General features: G+C 39.8%; 18 non-coding genes across 18 annotated transcripts; all 18 read right to left on the reverse strand.

The window, feature by feature from the left end:
* Positions 1–1,170: 1,170 nt before the first annotated feature.
* On the reverse strand, positions 1,171–1,289 carry LOC132150500 (5S ribosomal RNA). The gene has a single exon (XR_009435730.1). It is a non-coding gene; the product is annotated as a 5S ribosomal RNA (ribosomal RNA).
* Positions 1,290–1,793: 504 nt separating this feature from the next.
* Positions 1,794–1,912, reverse strand: LOC132149915 (5S ribosomal RNA). The gene has a single exon (XR_009435171.1). It is a non-coding gene; the product is annotated as a 5S ribosomal RNA (ribosomal RNA).
* A 1,118-nt stretch (positions 1,913–3,030) lies between these two features.
* LOC132150980 (5S ribosomal RNA) lies at positions 3,031–3,149 on the reverse strand. Its single transcript, XR_009436149.1, has one exon. It is a non-coding gene; the product is annotated as a 5S ribosomal RNA (ribosomal RNA).
* Positions 3,150–3,610: 461 nt separating this feature from the next.
* Positions 3,611–3,729, reverse strand: LOC132150239 (5S ribosomal RNA). Its single transcript, XR_009435477.1, has one exon. It is a non-coding gene; the product is annotated as a 5S ribosomal RNA (ribosomal RNA).
* An 84-nt stretch (positions 3,730–3,813) lies between these two features.
* On the reverse strand, positions 3,814–3,932 carry LOC132150954 (5S ribosomal RNA). The gene has a single exon (XR_009436125.1). It is a non-coding gene; the product is annotated as a 5S ribosomal RNA (ribosomal RNA).
* A 316-nt stretch (positions 3,933–4,248) lies between these two features.
* Positions 4,249–4,367, reverse strand: LOC132149797 (5S ribosomal RNA). Its single transcript, XR_009435060.1, has one exon. It is a non-coding gene; the product is annotated as a 5S ribosomal RNA (ribosomal RNA).
* A 605-nt stretch (positions 4,368–4,972) lies between these two features.
* On the reverse strand, positions 4,973–5,091 carry LOC132150076 (5S ribosomal RNA). The gene has a single exon (XR_009435323.1). It is a non-coding gene; the product is annotated as a 5S ribosomal RNA (ribosomal RNA).
* A 1,131-nt stretch (positions 5,092–6,222) lies between these two features.
* LOC132150023 (5S ribosomal RNA) lies at positions 6,223–6,341 on the reverse strand. The gene has a single exon (XR_009435273.1). It is a non-coding gene; the product is annotated as a 5S ribosomal RNA (ribosomal RNA).
* A 2,170-nt stretch (positions 6,342–8,511) lies between these two features.
* Positions 8,512–8,630, reverse strand: LOC132150462 (5S ribosomal RNA). Its single transcript, XR_009435694.1, has one exon. It is a non-coding gene; the product is annotated as a 5S ribosomal RNA (ribosomal RNA).
* A 645-nt stretch (positions 8,631–9,275) lies between these two features.
* Positions 9,276–9,394, reverse strand: LOC132149916 (5S ribosomal RNA). The gene has a single exon (XR_009435172.1). It is a non-coding gene; the product is annotated as a 5S ribosomal RNA (ribosomal RNA).
* Positions 9,395–10,523: 1,129 nt separating this feature from the next.
* LOC132150020 (5S ribosomal RNA) lies at positions 10,524–10,642 on the reverse strand. The gene has a single exon (XR_009435271.1). It is a non-coding gene; the product is annotated as a 5S ribosomal RNA (ribosomal RNA).
* A 637-nt stretch (positions 10,643–11,279) lies between these two features.
* Positions 11,280–11,398, reverse strand: LOC132150250 (5S ribosomal RNA). The gene has a single exon (XR_009435488.1). It is a non-coding gene; the product is annotated as a 5S ribosomal RNA (ribosomal RNA).
* Positions 11,399–13,281: 1,883 nt separating this feature from the next.
* LOC132150338 (5S ribosomal RNA) lies at positions 13,282–13,400 on the reverse strand. Its single transcript, XR_009435573.1, has one exon. It is a non-coding gene; the product is annotated as a 5S ribosomal RNA (ribosomal RNA).
* Positions 13,401–14,046: 646 nt separating this feature from the next.
* LOC132149917 (5S ribosomal RNA) lies at positions 14,047–14,165 on the reverse strand. The gene has a single exon (XR_009435173.1). It is a non-coding gene; the product is annotated as a 5S ribosomal RNA (ribosomal RNA).
* Positions 14,166–15,433: 1,268 nt separating this feature from the next.
* Positions 15,434–15,552, reverse strand: LOC132149918 (5S ribosomal RNA). Its single transcript, XR_009435174.1, has one exon. It is a non-coding gene; the product is annotated as a 5S ribosomal RNA (ribosomal RNA).
* A 636-nt stretch (positions 15,553–16,188) lies between these two features.
* Positions 16,189–16,307, reverse strand: LOC132150262 (5S ribosomal RNA). Its single transcript, XR_009435499.1, has one exon. It is a non-coding gene; the product is annotated as a 5S ribosomal RNA (ribosomal RNA).
* A 2,033-nt stretch (positions 16,308–18,340) lies between these two features.
* On the reverse strand, positions 18,341–18,458 carry LOC132150550 (5S ribosomal RNA). Its single transcript, XR_009435779.1, has one exon. It is a non-coding gene; the product is annotated as a 5S ribosomal RNA (ribosomal RNA).
* Positions 18,459–19,102: 644 nt separating this feature from the next.
* LOC132150273 (5S ribosomal RNA) lies at positions 19,103–19,221 on the reverse strand. The gene has a single exon (XR_009435510.1). It is a non-coding gene; the product is annotated as a 5S ribosomal RNA (ribosomal RNA).
* Positions 19,222–20,000: the final 779 nt, after the last annotated feature.

The following is a 20,000-nucleotide window of genomic DNA, read 5'->3' on the forward strand; positions in this document are numbered from 1 at the left end:
CGGGCATTGACTCTTTTTTTTTTTTTTTTTTTTGCAAGTTTATTGGACAATTAGTGAAAATTTCCTAAAGTACTAACCAGGCCTATTAGATAATTACTGAAAAAATCCAAAAGTACTAACCTGGCCCAAACCTGCTTAGATTTGGAGATCAGTTGAGATCGGGCATAGCCAGGATGGTATGGCCATAAGCGAAGGAGGCTGCAAAGAGAGGGCTATTTAAAGATCAGCCACTATAATCGCCAGTGCATTATATAAGTACGGAAGGAAACCCAAAAGCTTACAGCACCTGGTATTCCCAAAAGTACTAACCAGGCCTATTAGATAATTACTGAAAAAATCCAAAAGTACTAACCTGGCCCAAACCTGCTTACATTCTGAGATCGGGCATTGACTCTTTTTTTTTTTTTTTTTGCAAGATTATTGGACAATTAGTGAAAATTTCCAAAAGTACTAACCAGGCCTATTAGATAATTACTGAAAAAATCCAAAAGTACTAACCTGGCCCAAACCTGCTTAGCTTCCGAGATCAGACGAGATCGGGCATAGCCAGGTTGGTATGGCCGTAAGCGAAGGAGGCTGCAAACTGAGGGCTATTTAAAGATCAGCCACTATAATCGCCAGTGCATTATATAAGTAGGGAAGGAAACCCAAAAGCTTACAGCACCTGGTATTCCCAAAAATACTAACCAAGCCTATTAGATAATTACTGAAAAAATCCAAAAGTACTAACCTGGCCCAAACCTATTTACATTCTGAGATCGGGCATTGACTCTTTCTTTTTTTTTGCAAGATTATTGGACAATAAGTGAAAATTTCTAAAAGTACTAACCAGGCCTATTAGATAATTACTGAAAAAATCCAAAAGTACTAACCTGGCCTAAACCTGCTTACATTTGGAGATCGGGCATTGACTCTTTTTTTTTTTTTTTGCAAGATTATTGGACAATTAGTGAAAATTTCCAAAAGTACTAACCAGGCCTATTAGATAATTACTGAAAAAATCCAAAAGTACTAACCTGGCCCAAACCTGCTTACATTTGGAGATCAGTTGAGATCGGGCATAGCCAGGATGGTATGGCCATAAGCGAAGGAGGCTGCAAAGAGAGGGCTATTTAAAGATCAGCCACTATAATCGCCAGTGCTTTATATAAGTAGGGAAGGAAACCCAAAAGCTTACAGCACCTGGTATTCCCAGGCGGTCTCCCATCCAAGTACTAACCAGGCCCAAACCTTCTTAGCTTCCGAGATCAGACAAGATCGGGCATAGCCAGGTTGGTATGGCCATAAGCGAAGGAGGCTGCAAAGAGAGGGCTATTTAAAGATCACCCACTATAATCGCCAGTGCATTATATAAGTAGGGAACATTACATTCTGAGATCGGGCATTGACTCTTTTTTTTTTTTGCAAGATTTATGGACAATAAGTGAAAATTTCTAAAAGTACTAACCAGGCCTATTAGATAATTAATGAAAAAATCCAAAAGTACTAACCTGGCCCAAACCTGCTTACATTCCGAGATCGGGCATTTACTCTTTTTTTTTTTTTTTTTTTTGCAAGATTTATGGACAATAAGTGAAAATTTCCAAAAGTACTAACCAGGCCTATTAGATAATTACTGAAAAAATCCAAAAGTAATAACCAGGCCCAAACCTGCTTAGCTTCCGAGATCAGACGAGACCGGGCATAGCCAGGTTGGTATGGACGTAAGCGAAGGAGGCTGCAAAGAGAGGGCTATTTAAAGATAAGCCACTAAAATCGCCAGTGCTTTATATAAGTAGGGAAGGAAACCCAAAAGCTTACAGCACCTGGTATTCCCAGGCGGTCTCCCATCCAAGTACTAACCAGGCCCAAACCTTCTTAGCTTCCGAGATCAGACGAGATCGGGCATAGCCAGGTTGGTATGGCCGTAAGCGAAGGAGGCTGCAAAGAGAGGGCTATTTAAAGATCACCCACTATAATCGCCAGTGCATTATATAAGTAGGGAAGGAAACCCAAAAGCTTACAGCACCTGGTATTCCCAAAAGTACTAACCAGGCCTATTATATAATTACTGAAAAAATCCAAAAGTACTAACCTGGCCCAAACCTGCTTACATTCTGAGATCGGGCATTGACTCTTTTTTTTTTTTTGCAAGATTATTGGACAATTAGTGAAAATTTCCAAAAGTACTAACCAGGCCTATTAGATAATTACTGAAAAAATCCAAAAGTACTAACCTGGCCCAAACCTGCTTACATTCTGAGATCGGGCATTGACTCTTTTTTTTTTTTTTTGCAAGATTATTGGACAGTTAGTGAAAATTTCCAAAAGTACTAACCAGGCCTATAAGATAATTACTGAAAAAATCCAAAAGTACTAACCTGGCCCAAACCTGCTTAGATTTGGAGATCAGTTGAGATCAGGCATAGCCAGGATGGTATGGCCATAAGCGAAGGAGGCTGCAAAGAGAGGGCTATTTAAAGATCAGCCACTATAATCGCCAGTGCTTTATATAAGTAGGGAAGGAAACCCAAAAGATTACAGCACATGGTATTCCCAAAAGTACTAACCAGGCCTATTAGATAATCACTGAAAAAATCCAAAAGTACTAACCTGGCCCAAACCTGCTTACATTCTGAGATCGGGCATTGACTCTTTTTTTTTTTTTTTGCAAGATTATTGGACAATTAGTGAAAATTTCCAAAAGTACTAACCAGGCCTATTAGATAATTACTGAAAAAATCCAAAAGTACTAACCTGGCCCAAACCTGCTAACATTCTGAGGTCGGGCATTGACTCTTTTTTTTTTTGCAAGATTATTGGACAATTAGTGAAAATTTCCTAAAGTACTAACCAGGCCTATTAGATAATTATTGAAAAAATCCAAAAGTACTAACCTGGCCCAAACCTGCTTAGATTTGGAGATCAGTTGAGATCGGGCATAGCCAGGATGGTATGGCCATAAGCGAAGGAGGCTGCAAAGAGAGGGCTATTTAAAGATCAGCCACTATAATCACCAGTGCTTTATATAAGTAGGGAAGGAAACCCAAAAGCTTACAGCACCTGGTATTCCCAGGGGGTCTCCCATCCAAGTACTAACCAGGCCCAAACCTGCTTAGCTTCCGAGATCAGACGAGATCGGGCATAGCCAGGCTGGTATGGCCGTAAGCGAAGGAGGCTGCAAAGAGAGGGCTATTTAAAGATCAGCCACTATAATCGCCAGTGCATTATATAAGTAGGGAAGGAAACCCACAAGCTTACAGCACCTGGTATTCCCAAAAGTACTAACCAGGCTTATTAGATAATTACTGAAAAAATCCAAAAGTACTAACCTGGCCCAAACCTGCTTACATTCTGAGATCGGGCATTGACTCTTTTTTTTTTTTTTTTGCAAGATTATTGGACGATTAGTGAAAATTTCCAAAAGTACTAACCAGGCCTATTAGATAATAACTGAAAAAATCCAAAAGTACTAACCTGGCCCAAACCTGCTTAGATTTGGAGATCAGTTGAGATCAGGCATAGCCAGGATGGTATGGCCATAAGCGAAGGAGGCTGCAAAGAGAGGGCTATTTAAAGATCAGCCACTATAATCGCAAGTGCTTTATATAAGTAGGGAAGGAAACCCAAAAGCTTACAGCACCTGGTATTCCCAGGCGGTCTCCCATCCAAGTACTAACCAGGCCCAAACCTGCTTAGCTTCCGAGATCAGACGAGATCGGGCATAGCCAGGTTGGTATGGCCGTAAGCGAAGGAGGCTGCAAACTGAAGGCTATTTAAAGATCAGCCACTATAATCGCCAGTGCATTATATAAGTAGGGAAGGAAACCCAAAAGCTTACAGCACCTGGTATTCCCAGGCGGTCTCCCATCCAAGTACTAACCAGGCCCAAACCTGCTTAGCTTCCGAGATCAGACGAGATCGGGCATAGCCAGGTTGGTATGGCCATAAGCGAAGGAGGCTGCAAACTGAAGGCAATTTAAAGATCAGCCACTATAATCGCCAGTGCATTATATAAGTAGGGAAGGAAACCCAAAAGCTTACAGCACCTGGTATTCCCAAAAATACTAACCAGGCCTATTAGATAATTACTGAAAAAATCCAAAAGTACTAACCTGGCCCAAACCTGCTTAGATTTGGAGATCAGTTGAGATCAGGCATAGCCAGGATGGTATGGCCATAAGTGAAGGAGGCTGCAAAGAGAGGGCTATTTAAAGATCAGCCACTATAATCGCCAGTGCTTTATATAAGTAGGGAAGGAAACCCAAAAGCTTACAGCACCTGGTATTCCCAGGCGGTCTCCCATCCAAGTACTAACCAGGCCCAAACCTGCTTAGCTTCCGAGATCAGACGAGATCGGGCATATCCAGGTTGGTATGGCCGTAAGCGAAGGAAGCTGCAAAGAGAGGGCTATTTAAAGATTAGCCACTATAATCGCCAGTGCATTATATAAGTAGGGAAGGAAACCCAAAAGCTTACAGCACCTGGTATTCCCAAAAGTACTAACCAGGCCTATTAGATAATTACTGAAAAAATCCAAAAGTACTAACCTGGCCCAAACCTGCTTACATTCTGAGATCGGGCATTGACTCTTTTTTTTTTTTTTTGCAGGATTATTGTACAATTAGTGAAAATTTCCAAAAGTACTAACCAGGCCTATTAGAAAATTACTGAAAAAATCCAAAAGTACTAACCTGGCCCAAACCTGCTTACATTCTGAGATCGGGCATTGACTCTTTTTTTTTTTTTTTTGCAAGATTATTGGACAATTAGTGAAAATTTCCAAAAGTACTAACCAGGCCTATTAGATAATTAATGAAAAAATCCAAAAGTACTAACCTGGCCCAAACCTGCTTAGATTTGGAGATCAGTTGAGATCGGGCATAGCCAGGATGGTATGGCCATAAGCGAAGGAGGCTGCAAAGAGAGGGCTATTTAAAGATCAGCCACTATAATCGCCAGTGCTTTATATAAGTAGGGAAGGAAACCCAAAAGCTTACAGGACCTGGTATTCCCAGGCGGTCTCCCATCCAAGTACTAACCAGGCCCAAACCTGCTTAGCTTCCGAGATCAGACGAGATCGGGCATAGCCAGGTTGGTATGGCCGTAAGCGAAGGAGGCTGCAAAGAGAGGGCTATTTAAAGATCAGCCACTATAATCGCCAGTGCATTATATAAGTAGGGAAGGAAACCCAAAAGCTTACAGCACCTGGTATTCCCAAAAGTACTAACCAGGCCTATTAGATAATTACTGAAAAAATCCAAAGTACTAACCTAGCCCAAACCTGCTTACATTCTGAGATCGGGCATTGACTCTTTTTTTTTTTTTTTGCAGGATTATTGTACAATTAGTGAAAATTTCCAAAAGTACTAACCAGGCCTATTAGAAAATTACTGAAAAAATCCAAAAGTACTAACCTGGCCCAAACCTGCTTACATTCTGAGATCGGGCATTGACTCTTTTTTTTTTTTTTTTTTGCAAGATTATTGGACAATTAGTGAAAATTTCCAAAAGTACTAACCAGGCCTATTAGATAATTACTGAAAAAATCCAAAAGTACTAACCTGGCCCAAACCTGCTTAGATTTGGAGATCAGTTGAGATCAGGCATAGCCAGGATGGTATGGCCATAAGCGAAGGAGGCTGCAAAGAGAGGGCTATTAAAAGATCACCCACTATAATCGCCAGTGCATTATATAAGTAGGGAAGGAAACCCAAAAGCTTACAGCACCTGGTATTCCCAAAAGTATTAACCAGGCCTATTAGATAATTACTGAAAAAATCCAAAAGTACTAACCTGGCCCAAGCCTACTTACATTCTGAGATCGGGCATTGACTCTTTTTTTTTTTTTTTTTTGCAAGTTTATTGGACAATTAGTGAAAATTTCCAAAAGTACTAACCAGGCCTATTAGATAATTACTGAAAAAATCCAAAAGTACTAACCTGGCCCAAACCTGCTTACATTCTGAGATCGGGCATTGACTCTTTTTTTATTTTTTTTTGCAAGATTATTGGACAATTAGTGAAAATTTCCAAAAGTACTAACCAGGCCTATTAGATAATTACTGAAAAAATCCAAAAGTACTAACCTGGCCCAAACCTGCTTAGATTTGGAGATCAGTTGAGATCAGGCATAGCCAGGATGGTATGGCCATAAGTGAAGGAGGCTGCAAAGAGAGGGCTATTTAAAGATCAGCCACTATAATCGCCAGTGCTTTATATGAGTAGGGAAGGAAACCCAAAAGCTTACAGCACCTGGTATTCCCAGGCGGTCTCCCATCCAAGTACTAACCAGGCCCAAACCTGCTTAGCTTCAGAGATCAGACGAGATCGGGCATAGCCAGGTTGGTATGGCCGTAAGCGAAGGAAGCTGCAAAGAGAGGGCTATTTAAAGATCAGCCACTATAATCGCCAGTGCATTATATAAGTAGGGAAGGAAACCCAAAAGCTTACAGCACCTGGTATTCCCAAAAGTACTAACCAGGCCTATTAGATAATTACTGAAAAAATCCAAAAGTACTAACCTGGCCCAAACCTGCTTACATTCTGAGATCGGGCATTGACTCTTTTTTTTTTTTTTTGCAGGATTATTGGACAATTAGTGAAAATTTCCAAAAGTACTAACCAGGCCTATTAGATAATTACTGAAAAAATCCAAAAGTACTAACCTGGCCCAAACCTGCTTACATTCTGAGATCGGGCATTGACTCTTTTTTTTTTTTTTGCAAGATTTTTGGACAATTAGTGAAAATTTCCAAAAGTACTAACCAGGCCTATTAGATAATTACTGAAAAAATCCAAAAGTACTAACCTGGCCCAAACCTGCTTAGATTTGGAGATCAGTTGAGATCAGGCATAGCCAGGATGGTATGGCCATAAGCGAAGGAGGCTGCAAAGAGAGGGCTATTAAAAGATCACCCACTATAATCGCCAGTGCATTATATAAGTAGGGAAGGAAACCCAAAAGCTTACAGCACCTGGTATTCCCAAAAGTATTAACCAGGCCTATTAGATAATTACTGAAAAAATCCAAAAGTACTAACCTGGCCCAAGCCTGCTTACATTCTGAGATCGGGCATTGACTCTTTTTTTTTTTTTTTTTGCAAGATTATTGGACAATTAGTGAAAATTTCCAAAAGTACTAACCAGGCCTATTAGATAATTACTGAAAAAATCCAAAAGTACTAACCTGGCCCAAACCTGCTTACATTCTGAGATCGGGCATTGACTCTTTTTTTTTTTTTTTTGCAAGATTATTGGACAATTAGTGAAAATTTCCAAATGTACTAAACAGGCCTATTAGATAATTACTGAAAAAATCCAAAAGGACTAACCTGGCCCAAACCTGCTTACATTCTGAGATCGGGCATTGACTCTTTTTTTTTTTTTTTTTTTGCAAGTTTATTGGACAATTAGTGAAAATTTCCTAAAGTACTAACCAGGCCTATTAGATAATTACTGAAAAAATCCAAAAGTACTAACCTGGCCCAAACCTGCTTAGATTTGGAGATCAGTTGAGATCGGGCATAGCCAGGATGGTATGGCCATAAGCGAAGGAGGCTGCAAAGAGAGGGCTATTTAAAGATCAGCCACTATAATCGCCAGTGCATTATATAAGTACGGAAGGAAACCCAAAAGCTTACAGCACCTGGTATTCCCAAAAGTACTAACCAGGCCTATTAGATAATTACTGAAAAAATCCAAAAGTACTAACCTGGCCCAAACCTGCTTACATTCTGAGATCGGGCATTGACTCTTTTTTTTTTTTTTTTGCAAGATTATTGGACAATTAGTGAAAATTTCCAAAAGTACTAACCAGGCCTATTAGATAATTACTGAAAAAATCCAAAAGTACTAACCTGGCCCAAACCTGCTTAGCTTCCGAGATCAGACGAGATCGGGCATAGCCAGGTTGGTATGGCCGTAAGCGAAGGAGGCTGCAAACTGAGGGCTATTTAAAGATCAGCCACTATAATCGCCAGTGCATTATATAAGTAGGGAAGGAAACCCAAAAGCTTACAGCACCTGGTATTCCCAAAAATACTAACCAAGCCTATTAGATAATTACTGAAAAAATCCAAAAGTACTAACCTGGCCCAAACCTATTTACAGTCTGAGATCGGGCATTGAATCTTTCTTTTTTTTTGCAAGATTATTGGACAATAAGTGAAAATTTCTAAAAGTACTAACCAGGCCTATTAGATAATTACTGAAAAAATCCAAAAGTACTAACCTGGCCCAAACCTGCTTACATTTGGAGATCGGGCATTGACTCTTTTTTTTTTTTTTTTGCAAGATTATTGGACAATTAGTGAAAATTTCCAAAAGTACTAACCAGGCCTATTAGATAATTACTGAAAAAATCCAAAAGTACTAACCTGGCCCAAACCTGCTTACATTTGGAGATCAGTTGAGATAGGGCATAGCCAGGATGGTATGGCCATAAGCGAAGGAGGCTGCAAAGAGAGGGCTATTTAAAGATCAGCCACTATAATCGCCAGTGCTTTATATAAGTAGGGAAGGAAACCCAAAAGCTTACAGCACCTGGTATTCCCAGGCGGTCTCCCATCCAAGTACTAACCAGGCCCTGACCTTCTTAGCTTCCGAGATCAGACGAGATCGGGCATAGCCAGGTTGGTATGGCCGTACGCGAAGGAGGCTGCAAAGAGAGGGCTATTTAAAGATCACCCACTATAATCGCCAGTGCATTATATAAGTAGGGAACATTACATTCTGAGATCGGGCATTGACTCTTTTTTTTTTTTGCAAGATTATTGGACAATTAGTGAAAATTTCCAAAAGTACTAACCAGGCCTATTAGATAATTACTGAAAAAATCCAAAGTACTAACCCGGCCCAAACCTGCTTACATTCTGAGATCGGGCATTGACTCTTTTTTTTTTTTTGCAAGATTTATGGACAATAAGTGAAAATTTCTAAAAGTACTAACCAGGCCTATTAGATAATTAATGAAAAAATCCAAAAGTACTAACCTGGCCCAAACCTGCTTACATTCCGAGATCGGGCATTGACTCTTTTTTTTTTTTTTTTTTTTGCAAGATTATTGGACAATTAGTGAACATTTCCAAAAGTACTAACCAGGCCTATTAGATAATTACTGAAAAAATCCAAAAGTAATAACCAGGCCCAAACCTGCTTAGCTTCCGAGATCAGACGAGACCGGGCATAGCCAGGTTGGTATGGACGTAAGCGAAGGAGGCTGCAAAGAGAGGGCTATTTAAAGATCAGCCACTAAAATCGCCAGTGCTTTATATAAGTAGGGAAGGAAACCCAAAAGCTTACAGCACCTGGTATTCCCAGGCGGTCTCCCATCCAAGTACTAACCAGGCCCAAACCTTCTTAGCTTCCGAGATCAGACGAGATCGGGCATAGCCAGGTTGGTATGGCCGTAAGCGAAGGAGGCTGCAAAGAGAGGGCTATTTAAAGATCACCCACTATAATCGCCAGTGCATTATATAAGTAGGGAAGGAAACCCAAAAGCTTACAGCACCTGGTATTCCCAAAAGTACTAACCAGGCCTATAAGATAATTACTGAAAAAATCCAAAAGTACTAACCTGGCCCAAACCTGCTTAGATTTGGAGATCAGTTGAGATCAGGCATAGCCAGGATGGTATGGCCATAAGCGAAGGAGGCTGCAAAGAGAGGGCTATTTAAAGATCAGCCACTATAATCGCCAGTGCTTTATATAAGTAGGGAAGGAAACCCAAAAGCTTACAGCACATGGTATTCCCAAAAGTACTAACCAGGCCTATTAGATAATCACTGAAAAAATCCAAAAGTACTAACCTGGCCCAAACCTGCTTACATTCTGAGATCGGGCATTGACTCTTTTTTTTTTTTTTTTTTTGCAAGATTATTGGACAATTAGTGAAAATTTCCAAAAGTACTAACCAGGCCTATTAGATAATTACTGAAAAAATCCAAAAGTACTAACCTGGCCCAAACCTGCTAACATTCTGAGGTCGGGCATTGACTCTTTTTTTTTTTTGCAAGATTATTGGACAATTAGTGAAAATTTCCAAAAGTACTAACCAGGCCTATTAGATAATTACTGAAAAAATCCAAAGTACTAACCCGGCCCAAACCTGCTTACATTCTGAGATCGGGCATTGACTCTTTTTTTTTTTTTTGCAAGATTTATGGACAATAAGTGAAAATTTCTAAAAGTACTAACCAGGCCTATTAGATAATTAATGAAAAAATCCAAAAGTACTAACCTGGCCCAAACCTGCTTACATTCCGAGATCGGGCATTGACTCTTTTTTTTTTTTTTTTTTTTTGCAAGATTATTGGACAATTAGTGAACATTTCCAAAAGTACTAACCAGGCCTATTAGATAATTACTGAAAAAATCCAAAAGTAATAACCAGGCCCAAACCTGCTTAGCTTCCGAGATCAGACGAGACCGGGCATAGCCAGGTTGGTATGGACGTAAGCGAAGGAGGCTGCAAAGAGAGGGCTATTTAAAGATCAGCCACTAAAATCGCCAGTGCTTTATATAAGTAGGGAAGGAAACCCAAAAGCTTACAGCACCTGGTATTCCCAGGCGGTCTCCCATCCAAGTACTAACCAGGCCCAAACCTTCTTAGCTTCCGAGATCAGACGAGATCGGGCATAGCCAGGTTGGTATGGCTGTAAGCGAAGGAGGCTGCAAAGAGAGGGCTATTTAAAGATCACCCACTATAATCGCCAGTGCATTATATAAGTAGGGAACATTACATTCTGAGATCGGGCATTGACTCTTTTTTTTTTTTGCAAGATTATTGGACAAATAGTGAAAATTTCCAAAAGTACTAACCAGGCCTATTAGATAATTACTGAAAAAATCCAAAGTACTAACCCGGCCCAAACCTGCTTACATTCTGAGATCGGGCATTGACTCTTTTTTTTTTTTTGCAAGATTTATGGACAATAAGTGAAAATTTCCAAAAGTACTAACCAGGCCTATTAGATAATTACTGAAAAAATCCAAAGTACTAACCCGGCCCAAACCTGCTTACATTCTGAGATCGGGCATTGACTCTTTTTTTTTTTTTGCAAGATTATTGGACAATTAGTGAACATTTCCAAAAGTACTAACCAGGCCTATTAGATAATTACTGAAAAAATCCAAAAGTAATAACCAGGCCCAAACCTGCTTAGCTTCCGAGATCAGACGAGACCGGGCATAGCCAGGTTGGTATGGATGTAAGCGAAGGAGGCTGCAAAGAGAGGGCTATTTAAAGATCAGCCACTATAATCGCCAGTGCTTTATATAAGTAGGGAAGGAAACCCAAAAGCTTACAGCACCTGGTATTCCCAGGCGGTCTCCCATCCAAGTACTAACCAGGCCCAAACCTGCTTAGCTTCCGAGATCAGACGAGATCGGGCATAGCCAGGTTGGTATGGCCGTAAGCGAAGGAAGCTGCAAAGAGAGGGCTATTTAAAGATCAGCCACTATAATCGCCAGTGCATTATATAAGTAGGGAAGGGAACCCAAAAGCTTACAGCACCTGGTATTCCCAAAAGTACTAACCAGGCCTATTAGATAATTACTGAAAAAATCCAAAAGTACTAACCTGGCCCAAACCTGCTTAGATTTGGAGATCAGTTGAGATCAGGCATAGCCAGGATGGTATGGCCATAAGCGAAGGAGGCTGCAAAGAGAGGGCTATTAAAAGATCACCCACTATAATCGCCAGTGCATTATATAAGTAGGGAAGGAAACCCAAAAGCTTACAGCACCTGGTATTCCCAAAAGTATTAACCAGGCCTATTAGATAATTACTGAAAAAATCCAAAAGTACTAACCTGGCCCAAGCCTGCTTACATTCTGAGATCGGGCATTGACTCTTTTTTTTTTTTTTTTGCAAGATTATTGGACAATTAGTGAAAATTTCCAAAAGTACTAACCAGGCCTATTAGATAATTACTGAAAAAATCCAAAAGTACTAACCTGGCCCAAACCTGCTTACATTCTGAGATCGGGCATTGACTCTTTTTTTTTTTTTTTTGCAAGATTATTGGACAATTAGTGAAAATTTCCAAAAGTACTAACCAGGCCTATTAGATAATTACTGAAAAAATCCAAAAGGACTAACCTGGCCCAAACCTGCTTACATTCTGAGATCGGGCATTGACTCTTTTTTTTTTTTTTTTTTTGCAAGTTTATTGGACAATTAGTGAAAATTTCCTAAAGTACTAACCAGGCCTATTAGATAATTACTGAAAAAATCCAAAAGTACTAACCTGGCCCAAACCTGCTTAGATTTGGAGATCAGTTGAGATCGGGCATAGCCAGGATGGTATGGCCATAAGCGAAGGAGGCTGCAAAGAGAGGGCTATTTAAAGATCAGCCACTATAATCGCCAGTGCATTATATAAGTACGGAAGGAAACCCAAAAGCTTACAGCACCTGGTATTCCCAAAAGTACTAACCAGGCCTATTAGATAATTACTGAAAAAATCCAAAAGTACTAACCTGGCCCAAACCTGCTTACATTCTGAGATCGGGCATTGACTCTTTTTTTTTTTTTTTTTGCAAGATTATTGGACAATTAGTGAAAATTTCCAAAAGTACTAACCAGGCCTATTAGATAATTACTGAAAAAATCCAAAAGTACTAACCTGGCCCAAACCTGCTTAGCTTCCGAGATCAGACGAGATCGGGCATAGCCAGGTTGGTATGGCCGTAAGCGAAGGAGGCTGCAAACTGAGGGCTATTTAAAGATCAGCCACTATAATCGCCAGTGCATTATATAAGTAGGGAAGGAAACCCAAAAGCTTACAGCACCTGGTATTCCCAAAAATACTAACCAAGCCTATTAGATAATTACTGAAAAAATCCAAAAGTACTAACCTGGCCCAAACCTATTTACATTCTGAGATCGGGCATTGACTCTTTCTTTTTTTTTGCAAGATTATTGGACAATAAGTGAAAATTTCTAAAAGTACTAACCAGGCCTATTAGATAATTACTGAAAAAATCCAAAAGTACTAACCTGGCCCAAACCTGCTTACATTTGGAGATCGGGCATTGACTCTTTTTTTTTTTTTTTTGCAAGATTATTGGACAATTAGTGAAAATTTCCAAAAGTACTAACCAGGCCTATTAGATAATTACTGAAAAAATCCAAAAGTACTAACCTGGCCCAAACCTGCTTATATTTGGAGATCAGTTGAGATCGGGCATAGCCAGGATGGTATGGCCATAAGCGAAGGAGGCTGCAAAGAGAGGGCTATTTAAAGATCAGCCACTATAATCGCCAGTGCTTTATATAAGTAGGGAAGGAAACCCAAAAGCTTACAGCACCTGGTATTCCCAGGCGGTCTCCCATCCAAGTACTAACCAGGCCCAAACCTTCTTAGCTTCCGAGATCAGACGAGATCGGGCATAGCCAGGTTGGTATGGCCGTACGCGAAGGAGGCTGCAAAGAGAGGGCTATTTAAAGATCACCCACTATAATCGCCAGTGCATTATATAAGTAGGGAACATTACATTCTGAGATCGGGCATTGACTCTTTTTTTTTTTTGCAAGATTATTGGACATTTAGTGAAAATTTCCAAAAGTACTAACCAGGCCTATTAGATAATTACTGAAAAAATCCAAAGTACTAACCCGGCCCAAACCTGCTTACATTCTGAGATCGGGCATTGACTCTTTTTTTTTTTTTGCAAGATTTATGGACAATAAGTGAAAATTTCTAAAAGTACTAACCAGGCCTATTAGATAATTAATGAAAAAATCCAAAAGTACTAACCTGGCCCAAACCTGCTTACATTCCGAGATCGGGCATTGACTCTTTTTTTTTTTTTTTTTTTTTGCAAGATTATTGGACAATTAGTGAACATTTCCAAAAGTACTAACCAGGCCTATTAGATAATTACTGAAAAAATCCAAAAGTAATAACCAGGCCCAAACCTGCTTAGCTTCCGAGATCAGACGAGACCGGGCATAGCCAGGTTGGTATGGACGTAAGCGAAGGAGGCTGCAAAGAGAGGGCTATTTAAAGATCAGCCACTAAAATCGCCAGTGCTTTATATAAGTAGGGAAGGAAACCCAAAAGCTTACAGCACCTGGTATTCCCAGGCGGTCTCCCATCCAAGTACTAACCAGGCCCAAACCTTCTTAGCTTCCGAGATCAGACGAGATCGGGCATAGCCAGGTTGGTATGGCCGTAAGCGAAGGAGGCTGCAAAGAGAGGGCTATTTAAAGATCACCCACTATAATCGCCAGTGCATTATATAAGTAGGGAAGGAAACCCAAAAGCTTACAGCACCTGGTATTCCCAAAAGTACTAACCAGGCCTATAAGATAATTACTGAAAAAATCCAAAAGTACTAACCTGGCCCAAACCTGCTTAGATTTGGAGATCAGTTGAGATCAGGCATAGCCAGGATGGTATGGCCATAAGCGAAGGAGGCTGCAAAGAGAGGGCTATTTAAAGATCAGCCACTATAATCGCCAGTGCTTTATATAAGTAGGGAAGGAAACCCAAAAGCTTACAGCACATGGTATTCCCAAAAGTACTAACCAGGCCTATTAGATAATCACTGAAAAAATCCAAAAGTACTAACCTGGCCCAAACCTGCTTACATTCTGAGATCGGGCATTGACTCTTTTTTTTTTTTTTTTTTGCAAGATTATTGGACAATTAGTGAAAATTTCCAAAAGTACTAACCAGGCCTATTAGATAATTACTGAAAAAATCCAAAAGTACTAACCTGGCCCAAACCTGCTAACATTCTGAGGTCGGGCATTGACTCTTTTTTTTTTTTGCAAGATTATTGGACAATTAGTGAAAATTTCCAAAAGTACTAACCAGGCCTATTAGATAATTACTGAAAAAATCCAAAGTACTAACCCGGCCCAAACCTGCTTACATTCTGAGATCGGGCATTGACTCTTTTTTTTTTTTTGCAAGATTATTGGACATTTAGTGAAAATTTCCAAAAGTACTAACCAGGCCTATTAGATAATTACTGAAAAAATCCAAAGTACTAACCCGGCCCAAACCTGCTTACATTCTGAGATCGGGCATTGACTCTTTTTTTTTTTTTGCAAGATTTATGGACAATAAGTGAAAATTTCTAAAAGTACTAACCAGGCCTGTTAGATAATTAATGAAAAAATCCAAAAGTACTAACCTGGCCCAAACCTGCTTACATTCCGAGATCGGGCATTGACTCTTTTTTTTTTTTTTTTTTTTTGCAAGATTATTGGACAATTAGTGAACATTTCCAAAAGTACTAACCAGGCCTATTAGATAATTACTGAAAAAATCCAAAAGTAATAACCAGGCCCAAACCTGCTTAGCTTCCGAGATCAGACGAGACCGGGCATAGCCAGGTTGGTATGGACGTAAGCGAAGGAGGCTGCAAAGAGAGGGCTATTTAAAGATCAGCCACTAAAATCGCCAGTGCTTTATATAAGTAGGGAAGGAAACCCAAAAGCTTACAGCACCTGGTATTCCCAGGCGGTCTCCCATCCAAGTACTAACCAGGCCCAAACCTTCTTAGCTTCCGAGATCAGACGAGATCGGGCATAGCCAGGTTGGTATGGCCGTAAGCGAAGGAGGCTGCAAAGAGAGGGCTATTTAAAGATCACCCACTATAATCGCCAGTGCATTATATAAGTAGGGAACATTACATTCTGAGATCGGGCATTGACTCTTTTTTTTTTTGCAAGATTATTGGACAAATAGTGAAAATTTCCAAAAGTACTAACCAGGCCTATTAGATAATTACTGAAAAAATCCAAAGTACTAACCCGGCCCAAACCTGCTTACATTCTGAGATCGGGCATTGACTCTTTTTTTTTTTTTGCAAGATTTATGGACAATAAGTGAAAATTTCCAAAAGTACTAACCAGGCCTATTAGATAATTACTGAAAAAATCCAAAGTACTAACCCGGCCCAAACCTGCTTACATTCTGAGATCGGGCATTGACTCTTTTTTTTTTTTTGCAAGATTATTGGACAATTAGTGAACATTTCCAAAAGTACTAACCAGGCCTATTAGATAATTACTGAAAAAATCCAAAAGTAATAACCAGGCCCAAACCTGCTTAGCTTCCGAGATCAGACGAGACCGGGCATAGCCAGGTTGGTATGGACGTAAGCGAAGGAGGCTGCAAAGAGAGGGCTATTTAAAGATCAGCCACTATAATCGCCAGTGCTTTATATAAGTAGGGAAGGAAACCCAAAAGCTTACAGCACCTGGTATTCCCAGGCGGTCTCCCATCCAAGTACTAACCAGGCCCAAACCTGCTTAGCTTCCGAGATCAGACGAGATCGGGCATAGCCAGGTTGGTATGGCCGTAAGCGAAGGAAGCTGCAAAGAGAGGGCTATTTAAAGATCAGCCACTATAATCGCCAGTGCATTATATAAGTAGGGAAGGAAACCCAAAAGCTTACAGCACCTGGTATTCCCAAAAGTACTAACCAGGCCTATTAGATAATTACTGAAAAAATCCAAAAGTACTAACCTGGCCCAAACCTGCTTACATTCTGAGATTGGGCATTGACTCTTTTTTTTTTTTTTTGCAGGATTATTGTACAATTAGTGAAAATTTCCAAAAGTACTAACCAGGCCTATTAGATAATTACTGAAAAAATCCAAAAGTACTAACCTGGCCCAAACCTGCTTAGATTTGGAGATCAGTTGAGATCAGGCATAGCCAGGATGGTATGGCCATAAGCGAAGGAGGCTGCAAAGAGAGGGCTATTAAAAGATCACCCACTATAATCGCCAGTGCATTATATAAGTAGGGAAGGAAACCCAAAAGCTTACAGCACCTGGTATTCCCAAAAGTATTAACCAGGCCTATTAGATATTTACTGAAAAAATCCAAAAGTACTAACCTGGCCCAAGCCTGCTTACATTCTGAGATCGGGCATTGACTCTTTTTTTTTTTTTTTTTTTTGCAAGATTATTGGACAATTAGTGAAAATTTCCAAAAGTACTAACCAGGCCTATTAGATAATTACTGAAAAAATCCAAAAGTACTAACCTGGCCCAAACCTGCTTACATTCTGAGATCGGGCATTGACTCTTTTTTTTTTTTTTTTGCAAGATTATTGGAAAATTAGTGAAAATTTCCAAAAGTACTAACCAGGCCTATTAGATAATTACTGAAAAAATCCAAAAGGACTAACCTGGCCCAAACCTGCTTACATTCTGAGATCGGGCATTGACTCTTTTTTTTTTTTTTTTTTTTGCAAGTTTATTGGACAATTAGTGAAAATTTCCTAAAGTACTAACCAGGCCTATTAGATAATTACTGAAAAAATCCAAAAGTACTAACCTGGCCCAAACCTGCTTAGATTTGGAGATCAGTTGAGATCGGGCATAGCCAGGATGGTATGGCCATAAGCGAAGGAGGCTGCAAAGAGAGGGCTATTTAAAGATCAGCCACTATAATCGCCAGTGCATTATATAAGTAGGGAAGGAAACCCAAAAGCTTACAGCACCTGGTATTCCCAAAAGTACTAACCAGGCCTATTAGATAATTACTGAAAAAATCCAAAAGTACTAACCTGGCCCAAACCTGCTTACATTCTGGGATCGGGCATTGACTCTTTTTTTTTTTTTTTTTTTGCAAGATTATTGGACAATTAGTGAAAATTTCCAAAAGTACTAACCAGGCCTATTAGATAATTACTGAAAAAATCCAAAAGTACTAACCTGGCCCAAACCTGCTTAGCTTCCGAGATCAGACGAGATCGGGCATAGCCAGGTTGGTATGGCCGTAAGCAAAGGAGGCTGCAAACTGAGGGCTATTTAAAGATCAGCCACTATAATCGCCAGTGCATTATATAAGTAGGGAAGGAAACCCAAAAGCTTACAGCACCTGGTATTCCCAAAAATACTAACCAAGCCTATTAGATAATTACTGAAAAAATCCAAAAGTACTAACCTGGCCCAAACCTATTTACATTCTGAGATCGGGCATTGACTCTTTTTTTTTTTTTGCAAGATTATTGGACAATAAGTGAAAATTTCTAAAAGTACTAACCAGGCCTATTAGATAATTACTGAAAAAATCCAAAAGTACTAACCTGGCCCAAACCTGCTTACATTTGGAGATCGGCCATTGACTCTTTTTTTTTTTTTTTGCAAGATTATTGGACAATTAGTGAAAATTTCCAAAAGTACTAACCAGGCCTATTAGATAATTACTGAAAAAATCCAAAAGTACTAACCTGGCCCAAACCTGCTTACATTTGGAGATCAGTTGAGATCGGGCATAGCCAGGATGGTATGGCCATAAGCGAAGGAGGCTGCAAAGAGAGGGCTATTTAAAGATCAGCCACTATAATCGCCAGTGCTTTATATAAGTAGGGAAGGAAACCCAAAAGCTTACAGCACCTGGTATTCCCAGGCGGTCTCCCATCCAAGTACTAACCAGGCCCAAACCTTCTTAGCTTCCGAGATCAGACGAGATCGGCATAGCCAGGTTGGTATGGCCGTAAGCGAAGGAGGCTGCAAAGAGAGGGCTATTTAAAGATCACCCACTATAATCGCCAGTGCATTATATAAGTAGGGAACATTACATTCTGAGATCGGGCATTGACTCTTTTTTTTTTTTGCAAGATTATTGGACAATTAGTGAAAATTTCCAAAAGTACTAACCAGGCCTATTAGATAATTACTGAAAAAATCCAAAGTACTAACCCGGCCCAAACCTGCTTACATTCTGAGATCGGGCATTGACTCTTTTTTTTTTTTTGCAAGATTTATGGACAATAAGTGAAAATTTCTAAAAGTACTAACCAGGCCTATTAGATAATTAATGAAAAAATCCAAAAGTACTAACCTGGCCCAAACCTGCTTACATTCCGAGATCGGGCATTGACTCTTTTTTTTTTTTTTTTTTTGCAAGATTATTGGACAATTAGTGAACATTTCCAAAAGTACTAACCAGGCCTATTAGATAATTACTGAAAAAATCCAAAAGTAATAACCAGGCCCAAACCTGCTTAGCTTCCGAGATCAGACGAGACCGGGCATAGCCAGGTTGGTATGGACGTAAGCGAAGGAGGCTGCAAAGAGAGGGCTATTTAAAGATCAGCCACTATAATCGCCAGTGCTTTATATAAGTAGGGAAGGAAACCCAAAAGCTTACAGCACCTGGTATTCCCAGGCGGTCTCCCATCCAAGTACTAACCAGGCCCAAACCTGCTTAGCTTCCGAGATCAGACGAGATCGGGCATAGCCAGGTTGGTATGGCCGTAAGCGAAGGAGACTGCAAACTGAAGGCTATTTAAAGATCAGCCACTATAATCGCCAGTGCATTATATAAGTAGGGAAGGAAACCCAAAAGCTTACAGCACCTGGTATTCCCAAAAATACTAACCAAGCCTATTAGATAATTACTGAAAAAATCCAAAAGTACTAACCTAGCCCAAACCTGATTACATTCTGAGATCGGGCATTGACTCTTTTTTTTTTTTTTTGCAAGATTATTGGACAATTAGTGAAAATTTCCAAAAGTACTAACCAGGCCTATTAGATAATTACTGAAAAAATTCCAAAAGTACTAACCTGGCCCAAACCTGCTTACATTCTGAGATCGGGCATTGACTCTTTTTTTTTTTTTTTGCAAGATTATTGGACAATTAGTGAAAATTTCCAAAAGTACTAACCAGGCCTATTAGATAATTACTGAAAAAATCCAAAAGTACTAACCTGGCCCAAACCTGCTTACATTCTGAGATTGGGCATTGACTCTTTTTTTTTTTTTTTGCAGGATTATTGTACAATTAGTGAAAATTTCCAAAAGTACTAACCAGGCCTATTAGATAATTACTGAAAAAATCCAAAAGTACTAACCTGGCCCAAACCTACTTAGATTTGGAGATCAGTTGAGATCAGGCATAGCCAGGATGGTATGGCCATAAGCGAAGGAGGCTGCAAAGAGAGGGCTATTTAAAGATCAGCCACTATAATCGCCAGTGCTTTATATAAGTAGGGAAGGAAACCCAAAAGCTTACAGCACATGGTATTCCCAAAAGTA

This window comes from Carassius carassius, chromosome 9 (assembly GCF_963082965.1).
Source record: "Carassius carassius chromosome 9, fCarCar2.1, whole genome shotgun sequence".
Lineage (NCBI taxonomy): Eukaryota > Metazoa > Chordata > Actinopteri > Cypriniformes > Cyprinidae > Carassius > Carassius carassius.